Genomic DNA, 8,425 nt, shown 5'->3' on the forward strand with positions numbered 1-8,425 from the left:
AGGTGGTCCTGCACTGTGGTAAGAAGCCAGGCTGGTCGTGGGTTTTCTGAGGGGTCTGCAGGGTACTGGCATTAAGTCTATAGACTGTTTTGCCCCACACACACACACACACCCCTACGTCTACAACAGAGCTCAGAATCCATTTGCTTTTCCCATCTGCCAGCGAGATCAGGAAAATGCACCCGACTGGGACAGTTGACAGTTGCCACTTCCTGTGTGTACAGACAAAAGAGGGGCCTCTGGAACAAAAACACATTATAAACTCACAGAACATAAAGCTCCTCAGAGACATTGATGACTTTAGGCACAAAGAAGGGCACAAACACTGAGCCACCTGTAAATAGAGCCCTAAAACAGACAAGCCACCACTGACTGATCGCACCCAGCAGGAAAGGTGGGGCAGGAGTCAGGATTCATAAGTTTAAAAGGGTAGGGAAACAAAACAGGCCCTATTTATGACTCACCATCACCCCTCCAAAAAAATCTGCATTCCAATGCCACAGGCCCTGGAAAAAAAAATCACTCCCCAAACATGGAAGAATTTTTTGGACTTTTTGTTGTTTTTTTCTTTTTCTCTATCTTTTGTTCTTTGTTTCTATTTTTCATTTAATTTTACTCAGTTGTATTAGCCTTCTTTAATTCTTTAAATACTTTCATTTTTTATCTTCCTTTTCTTTTTCAAATTTTACTTCATTTTCCCTCTCCCACCTGTTTTTTTAAACCAGGGATTGAACGACCTTGGATTTGTGAGGCAGGCATGGTGCCATTAAGCTAAATCCCTGACCCTCCTCCATTTTTATTATTACTATCAAGCTTTATTAATTCTTGGCTATTCAGTTGACTATGTGGTATTATTGCTTAATTTCCTTCTATTGTTAATGCTGGTATAGTTGTTGCCTTTAGTAGATATTTACTGTATGCCAATATCTAGTTTGTACTTGCATTATTATTGTACAGCTTTTTCTGTTTTAAGGATGGTATAGTTGAACCTATTATTGGTTCTTACAGTATGTCAAAGTCCAGTTAGTCTTTGACTGTATTATTGCTGATCTTTTCCTTTCTTTTCTTTTTGTTCTTTTCTATTATTAATGGTTTAATAAGTTTTAGTTTGCATTTGTGTCATCAGTATTAATGTAGTTTGTTTTCTCCTCTGAGTGGTGTTGAGGATCCAGCCCCCAAAAGAAGGCTGGACACTAAGAAGACGCTTAAATTTTGCACTGAATAGTTTGAAGACGGGGTGTGAACCCCAAAACATAACCAAACCAAAGGATGCATCACAATAGGAGACAGACACTAACTAAAGAGATTTCCATAGTAGCAAGAGTTTCTCTGCCCTACCTGTTCTTCAACCTGCAGTGCAAAAACAACAGAAACAGGAAGAATCAAGCAACAAGATGCCCCCAAAACTCCTTAACTCCCAGACAGACACTGAAGAAGAGGAAGCTGTAGGCAGACAGCTCAAAACCCAAATGGTCAAAGGTGAACAGATACAAGAAACATATAAGCAAATGCACATGATTTGTTTGTTTGTTTCTTTGTTTTTGTGTTTTTTGAGACGGGGTCTCACTATGTAGTTCAGACTGCCCTAGAACTCACTATGTAGCCTATGCTGGTCTCAGACTCACAGTGATCCTCTTGCCTCAGCCTCCCAAGTGCCACCACAACCAGCTAAATGCACATGATTTTTAAAGAGCTCAAAAATGGTTTAATTAAAATAAAGGATTTTACTAATAAAATGTTAACAGGCTTTAAGAACCAAAACAATAAAAGATGTGACTGACCACTTTGAAAAAAACTGGAAAGTATGAAAAGAAAGCAAGCAGAGATAGTGAATATAAAAAAATTCAATGGAAACATGAGTAGCAAATGACCAATGTGAGGACAGAGTGTCAGAAACAGAAGATGAGGTAGCTGTAATAGACATAAATTCAATGGTGACCATGCACACTGGATCCAACGTTACTGGTTGACTAAAGAAAAAAAAAGCCCTTATAATTATAGGAATAAAAAAACTCAAAAGGTCTAAGTTTATTCACTGAAATCATAGAAGAAAAATGTCCAAATCTAGGGAAATAATCCAATATTCAAGTATAAGAGGGATACATTGGGACTGCATAACTAATCTTAAATCCTCCACTCAACTGCGATTAATGTAAATTAACAGGTGAACATTTAATAGTTCTGGGTAAATAGATAAAGACTGTTTCACTCCTTGTCTGCCCTGAAGGAATGTTTTGAAAACCTTGGGACATTCTGTAAGTATCTTGAGTATTGACCCCCACCTGCCTATCCCCTTATAAAAAGGACCACAGCCCCTGAGCTGGCTCCTCTCTGAGCTGCTTGGCTCCAGAAGTGCCATCTGGCCAGACTAATAAAGATCTGTTCCCTTTCCAACGTGTCGGGTGTGTTCCTTCCCGGGTGAATCTCGTGGCTGTTGAGCTCTTCTGAGCAGTAGAATTGAGCTCCTTGGCATGGCAGTAAGGCCCTTGGTCTTACATTTTGAAAGCCCTCGGTGGCTGTTGAGCTCCTTGGAGTGGTAGTAAGGCCTTAGGTCTTACAACACAATCCTACTTCTCATAGGTGTTTTATTGAGTAAAGTCCTGAAGTGTTCTTACAAGGTGGGACAAAACTATATTCGATGATAAGATTACAAGTATAGTTGCTTGGGAAATACTGGTCCAATGGGAGATCACAAGGTGGGACAAAACTATGATCAATAAGATTACAAGTATAGTCATTTAGGTAATACTGATCTAAGACAGGATCAAATGGCCTGGGGATTTAGCTCCTTGGTTCCACTGGTGCCTCACAATTTTAAAGACCCAAATTCCATTCCCAGTACAAAAAAAAAAAAAAGGATCAAATGAGTCAGCAAGTCCATAGCAAGATTTCCCAGAGGGAATAAGAGGTTTTGGTCCCCACCCAAGATGACTGATGCCCATTTAGAATTTCACTCCCTGCTCTTCATCCCTAGGGGTAGTATGTGGGTGTAGTTGTTTTTTTGTTTTTGGGGGGGGTTTTGTCCTTTGAGACAGGGTCTCACTATGTAGTTTAGATTGCCCTGGAACTCACTATGTAGCCCAGGCTGGCCTTGAACTCACAGCATCCTCCTGCCTCAGCCTCCCCTCCCGAGTAGTTCATCTTATCTGAATCCTGGCCTTCAGTAAATGAGCCTCAGGCTACAACTGTCTTCTGTACTGAGGACACAGCCCTGCCTATTTTATAATAGTTTCTAACTAGTTTAGCTCTCTACAGTAATAGAATTCAATAAACACCTTACAATAATAACTCAGTATCAGTGATCTCAACTCCATAATCAAAAGACACAGACTGGCAAATTGGAACAAAAAACAAAATGTAACCATACACTGCCTACAAGAGATACACATCATTGAAAAGAAAGCTCATAGAGTGAAAGGAGGGAAAATGGTACATTCAACGGGAACCTGAAGCAGCTATCTTATTTTGAGGTGTATCAGGCTTCAAGGCAAAACGAATCAGAAGAGACGAAGATGCCCACTACATACTACTAAGGGCAACAATTCAATAGAAAGAGATACTTGTAAATAGCTATGCACCAAATATTGGCACATCCAGTTTCATAAAACAGAAACTACTGGACTTAAAAGGACACACAGGACCAAGCCAGTCTTAGTGGGGAACTTTAACACCCTACTTCAATCAGGCACAAATCAAAGCAATGGCAGAGTTAAATGACATCTCTGAATAAATATACTTAACATATCTAGAGAGTGTTTTATCCAACAACAGAATACACGTTTTTCTCAACAGGACACAGAACCTTTTCCAAAACAAAGCATATCTTAGGTTAAAAAGCATGCTTAAGTAAGAAACTGAAGTAATCCTCTGCATACTATTGTGGAATGAAGCCAGAAGTCAAAAGCAAAAGAAGCCACAGAAACTACGCAAACATATGGAGGTTAAATACATTATTGAATAACCAGTGGATCACAGAAGAAATTAGGGGATAAAAAAGTTCTTAGAATCAAATTACAGTAGAAACACAACCTACCATAACCTGTAGTTCACAATGATAGTTCTAAGAAGGAAGGTTACTGCTGTAAATGCACCCATAAAAAGAACAAAGCGATCCAAATAAATAATGCTGAGTCTGAAGTTCTCAGAAAAAAGCAATCCAAAGGCCAGGGATTTAGCTCAGTGGTTCTGCTGCCTGCTTCACAAGCACAAGGACCCTGGGTTGGATCCCCAGTACCAAAAAGGAAAAAAGCAATCCAAATCTCAAACTAACAGGAGAAAAATATAAAGATCAGAAAGGAAATTAATCAAGTAATAAAGTTGAGACTAAAAATACAACAGGAACAACGAAGCAAAGAGTTGGTTCTTTGAAAGGATGAGAAAAGGATCTGTATGGGAGAGAGGAGGCAGGGAAAGGTAAGTAACAAGGATCAAGGTGTGGTATGTCTATGTACCAACTCCCCACAATGAATGCATTTACTATGTACTGCAAGCATATGCTAATAAAAATAAAATGTAATAGAACAGATATAGATATGTTTGCCTACCAAGACCATATACACATACAAGAAATGAGTTTGTACAAGCAGTAAGCCAGGCGTGGTTCTATGATAGTTACATAAAAAGTTACCCTAAGGGAAGCTGAGTGACCAGTTCACAAGTAACTCTCCTGTCAGGTGTGAGTCACTCACAAACGGGGTAAAAGCGAGCAGGCTGCTTTTAGCAAGCAACAGCAGCTTCTCAGTAAATAGAGCAAATGGACTCAAATGTAGTACACAACGCCACAGCACCTTAAAGTCCAGTAACTGCCTACACACCTGAGCAGACCATCCTTGGGCATCCAAGGCATAAATACGTCACCCAAGGGCCAGGGATTTAGCTCAGTGGTTCCGCCACCTGACTTGCGACGCAAGGTCCTGAGTTCGATCCCCGGTACCACCATAAATAAATAAATAAATAACGTCACCCAAATTCCTTAGCCCCTTCAATACCTATATAAGGCTAATTCCTTTCCCAGTTCATTGTTAATATCTCTCTGGGTGTCAGCCCATCCTGTCACATATGAAATCTCTCAGCTAACCACCACTATCTCCCAATGTCAGCCCATCCACACACGGATATGATAAACTTGGCTTTTCCCAGATAGCTGCTAGAATCTCCTGATTTTAGCCCTTGAGTCTAGTCCCTGGTCAATGGAGAGCCTGTTTTTTCCGGTACTGGGGATCGAACTCAGGTGTGATGCCACTGAGCCAAATCCCTGGTCCAAAGAGCCTATTTTTGGACAAGTGGATTTTCTTTTTTCTTTTTTCTTTTCTTTTTTTTTTTGGTTTTTTGAGACAGGGTCTCACTAAGTAGTTGAGACTGACCTGGAACTCACTCAATATGGTCACCATGCTGGTCTCGAACTCACAGCGATCCTCCTGCCTCAGCCTCCCTAGTGCTGGGATTATAGGTGTGCGCCACCATGCCCGGCTGTGGACAAGTGGATTCTTTAACATATACTTACCAGTCATGCCAGGATTGAAAATTCTCAAAAATGGCATCATTCTTTAAACATATTTAATCCTCTTGGGTACAGAGACAAAAGTCTCATATAGAAGAGTAGGTACACTGGAGGAAACGCCCAAGCAAAGAAGCTGTGGGATAAATTCTGTGGGTCTGACAGTATGGAGGGAGGGTAAGGAAGGCGTTAGCGGGAAAATGGAGCAAGGTGGGTAGGGAAAAGAGAAAGCCAGCAAAAGCTAGCAGAGATCATGCCTCCTGGTACATTTTGCTATTATTTGTTTTCATTGCACACAATACTTTCATTTCTTTGCTTGTATTATGATTATCATTAAATATTTTATGTAAGTTCCCTGAAGACAGAAACCACTTTTACATCTTGTTGATGCTTTAGTTCTACAGTACCTGTGTAGTTACCTGTAAATATTTGTTAAGTGAATGAGGTCACTGGCCATGAATAGAATGACAGGCTAGCTGGAGAAGAAGGCAAAGGATAGATACAGAAGGTGAAAGACCACATCTGTTCATCTGGACTGTACCCTAAAGGTAACAACCATGAGGGCTACCATCAGTTTTGTATTTTAGAATGATAATATGGCATGGTGGTACATGCCAATAATCCCATAATCCCTGGGAGGCTGAGGCAGGAGGATCAGGAGGCCAGTCAGGGCTGCATATTGAGTTCAAGGCCAGCCTACACTACACAGTGAGACCCTGTCTCAAAATACCAAAATAAATAATAATAAAATATGAGCTGGGCCCCGATCCACCACGGGAAGGAGAACTGTGCCAGCTCCTGACCCAGCAGCCATCGCTCAAGCGCTGGGAGGTAGGCTGGGCCCCGATCCACCGCAGGAAGGAGAACCACGCCTGCTCCCGACCCAGCAGCCATCACTCAAGCGCCGGGAAGATAGCCACGCGGGCGCGCCTGAACCCCCATAAGCCCCCCCCACTCTCAGACCTCATGACTGTGCCAGTCTTTGGACCCTCTCTGCAAAGACAGAGGTGGTCATCAAGGGTATTTTTCTGAGTTCCCAACTTTATACATCTTTAAAGAAAGGGCGTGGGAAACCTGTAACAGAACATTGCGGAGTTCAACCATTCAGAAGGATGGGGAACTCAATCTGGGCCTTGCAGCCCGAGGTCAGTCAGCATCAGGGGGTTCAGCCATCAGCTAACTGAGATCAGGGGTCTTGCATCCTCGCTCTGTCTGAGCCATTAAATGGTAAATACACTATATTGAAATTTTGTTCACTGCAGACATGTTCTGGACTGCTTCTTGATTTCAATTTAATTCAAATGATTTAAGGGTGATAGACTAGTGACTACCACAGGTGGTCAGTGTCCAAGTTGTGCTTCATCTTAATGTGTTGCTGATTGTATCAGTTGGGGTAAAGCATTGCCGTTGATTTGATGAGTTGTTTTCTCTGATGTTATGAAGATGAGAATGTCTGTGGGTCGTTAAGAGACACAGAAGCTAGGGCGCAGCTATATCAGGAAGATTTGGGTGATAACCCAGAAATTAAACCAAGGACAGACCTACAACAAAAATTAAAATGAGAAAACACTTAAGCAAGACACAAGGACAGACTTCCAGTGCACCAATGGCAAACAGTAGGGCAAATGAGGATGAAAAGGCCAATAGTGAACCACCAGGACACCCTGAACTCAAAGCACAGGAAGTAACAAAACAGATCAATCAGGCTCTAGAAAAATTCAAAAGAGAAATAATTTCCCAGATAACCATAGAGATAGTGAGCAAAATGGAAGTTGTGATTCGAGACTCTAGAGCAGAAACTGACAAAAAAACAGATGAGCTCAGGACCATGATAGAAGCCATGAAGGCCCAGTATAAGAAAGAAATGGAAAAAATAAACGCCCAACGTAGGAAAGAAATGGTATCCATAAAACAGATTCAAACAGATATCCAGATTAAACACTCTATTGAAAGTGTATGCAACAGAATAAAAGAATGTGAAGATAGGCTCTCAGATATAGAAGATAAGATTGCAGTCAGTGACCATGAAAAGAGAGGTCTCTTAAAAACAGTAAGAGATCATGAGAAATTGATCCAACAACTCCTAGATGATGCAAAGAATAACATAAGACTGATAGGAATACATGAAGTAGCAGGAGAACATACAAATGACTTAAAAAAGCTGTTCGCAGAATTAATGACAGAAAACTTCCCAAACAGAGGGGAAGAAGTTGACATTCAGATAACTGAGGCATATAGGACCCCAACTAGCTACAATCAAAAAAAATCTACACCTAGACATATAATAATCAAGATCCCAGAAACCCAACAGAAGAACAAAATACTACAAGCAGTAAGAGAAAAGAAACAAATCACATACAAAGGAAAGCCCATCAGAATCACAGCAGACTTTTCAACACAAGCCCTTGGGGCAAGGAGAGCCTGGAATGAGATATTTCAAGTACTAAAAGAGAACAACCTCCAACCTAGACTGATGTATCCAGCAAAACTCTCTTTCAAAATGGAGGGGGAAATAAGATACTTCCACAACAAAGAACACCTGAGAAACTACATGAATACCAAACCAGCACTATAAGCAATTCTAAACAAGATCCTAGAAAAAGACAATGAAGGCAACAACACTATGAGGCCCAACAGAGCAAATCAAATAGGCAAGGCAAGAAATTAAAAGGAGAAGGTGAAAAAGTAAACAGAGTCAACAAAAAGGCCAATAACATGTCAATAATAAGTCAGTACATATCATTTATAACCAGCAATGTCAATGCCCTCAACTCACCAATCAAGAGAAAGAGACTGGCAAAATGGAATAAGAAGCAAAATCCAACAACATGTTGTATACAAGAAACACACCTAGTGCAAAAGGAAGCCCATAGACTGAAAGTGAAAAGATAGAAAACAATTCTCCATGTGACAGGAGCCCAGAAAAAA

Source organism: Fukomys damarensis, unplaced genomic scaffold (genome assembly GCF_012274545.1).
Source record: "Fukomys damarensis isolate Sample0158 unplaced genomic scaffold, DMR_v1.0_HiC HiC_scaffold_7, whole genome shotgun sequence".
NCBI classification, from domain to species: domain Eukaryota; kingdom Metazoa; phylum Chordata; class Mammalia; order Rodentia; family Bathyergidae; genus Fukomys; species Fukomys damarensis.